We start from the raw sequence: 2,329 nt of genomic DNA, 5'->3' as shown, positions 1-2,329 counted from the left end.
GGTAATGTTACTCCTCTATGTAAATGTGTTTGTGGTAGTTCAAGTCCCACTGATTACCGCCCAATTTCCATAACTCCCATATTATCTAAAGTTTTTGAACGTCTTCTGGCAAAACGTCTTAATAGGTTGCTGAAGGTAATCATCTACTCCCTAGTTTGCAATTTGGTTTTCGTAATGGCCTTGGAGCATGTGATGCCCTTCTTACAATCTCCAATGCTTTACTGAAATCCCTTGATTGTGGTCGGGAAGTTCGTATGATTGGCCTTGATTTTAGTGCTGCCTTTGACCGTGTTAATCATGAGGCCCTTGTTTTCAAACTGAAACAGTTGGGAGTGGGTGGGTCGTTTCTTAGTATTATTATTGATTTTTTAAGTAATAGATCTCAAAGAGTTGTTGTTGATGGGCACCATAGTGATTATAGGAATGTGATATCCGGTGTTCCACAGGGTAGTGTTCTTGGCCCATTACTTTTCATACTATATACACATGACATGTGGTTTGGCCTAGAAAACAAGCTTGTTGCATATGCAGATGATGCTACTCTCTTTGCATCAATTCCATCCCCTGAATGCAGATCTAGGGTTGGTGAATCCCTTAATAGAGATTTAGCTAGAATTAGTGCATGGTGAAAATTATGGGGTATGAAGTTGAATCCTAACAAAACTCAAAGTATGATTGTAAGTAGGTCAAGGACGGTGGCTCCTCAACATCCGGATCTCAGTATTGATAATGTTTCTTTAAATATGTATGACTCTTTCAAAATTTTAGGTGTGATTCTCGACAGTAAATTTACTTTTGAGAAACATATAAGGTCTGTGTCTTCTTCAATTGCACAAAAAATAGGCTTATTGAGAAAGTCTTTCAAGATTTTCGGTGATCAATCTATTCTGAAGAAGTGTTTTAATTCTTTCATTCTACCTTGTTTTGAGTATTGTTCTCCTGTCTGGTCTTCAGCTGCTGATTCTCATCTTAATTTGTTGGACAGAAACTTACGGTCTATTAAATTTCTTATTCCTGATCTAGATATTAATCTCTGGCACCGTCTTTCAATTAGTTCATTATGCATGTTGCATAAGATTTTTCATAACTCTGACCATCCTTTACATTCAGATCTCCCTGGACAATTCTATCCTGTTCGTAATACTAGGCAGGCAGTTAATTCTAATAGCCAGGCCTTCTCCATCACGAGGCTCAATACTACGCAGTACTCTAGAAGTTTTATTCCAGCTGTTACCAAGTTGTGGAATGATCTTCCTAATCGAGTGGTTGAATCAGTAGAACTTCAAAAGTTCAAAGTTGGAGAAAATGCTTTTTTGTTGACCAGGCGGACATGAGTCTTTTATAGTTTATTTATGACATATTTGTTTTTTATGTTAATAGTTTATATATTACATGTCTGTTTTGACGTTGTTACTGTTTTTAGAATGATTTATTGTTAATTTGTTCTCTTCATTTATTTATTTCCTTATTTCCTTTCTTCACTGGGCTATTTTTCCCTGTTGGAGCCCCTGGGCTTATAGCATCTTGCTTTTCCAACTAGGGTTGTAGCTTGGATAGTAATAATAATAATAATAATAATCTGAAATGTTTAAAATGTTATGCAACGTGCACAGAGAGCTAGGTGAGCACGGTACTAGAGATTAATATAAAGATCAGGATTAAGGAATTCATTAGACACCATTTTTTTCCATGACGAAAGGTGAACACCAGGCAAAAAGAAATATAATAAAAAAAAGGTAGAATGGAAAAATTAAAAAAAATCTTCCGGATACACATCTCGACAGAAATCCTGAAAGACTTTCTTAAAAACTCATTTTTTTATGCAATTGAAGAAGAAATAGGCCGAATTTGCTTCTCAAAAATAACTATGAACCTAATAATCACATCTAGAATTTTATATGAATAGTATACAGTTATAGGGATATTGTTAATCCAATGGATGTTGAGGCTTACTTAAAATCAAACTGAAAACTTCAATATGGTTTACCTTGATGATCCATAAATTGCTCCATGCACTATATTTATCTAGATCTCTATTAAGGGATTCAGTAACCATAAATTGGGGAACTGGAATTGATCTAAAGAGAACTCATCTATGTAATAGGGTTAGTTTATACAGAAGACTTTATATTTTAAGAATAGCCTGTAAAAATGTATATATGGTAAGTTATTGGTCGGTCTATCAATCTGGAAAATATAAGTTCTTTGGCTAACAATCAATTTTTTAAAGAAGGATATGCTGTTATTTTCATTTGTTTTGAGATAGAAACAGCGAGAATATGAAACCCTGGATACATAGAGGACGAATTTACAAAAACTCTCTGTTATA

This window comes from Palaemon carinicauda, chromosome 17, assembly GCF_036898095.1.
Source record: "Palaemon carinicauda isolate YSFRI2023 chromosome 17, ASM3689809v2, whole genome shotgun sequence".
NCBI classification, from domain to species: Eukaryota; Metazoa; Arthropoda; class Malacostraca; order Decapoda; family Palaemonidae; genus Palaemon; species Palaemon carinicauda.
This window is presented reverse-complemented; position numbering follows the sequence as displayed.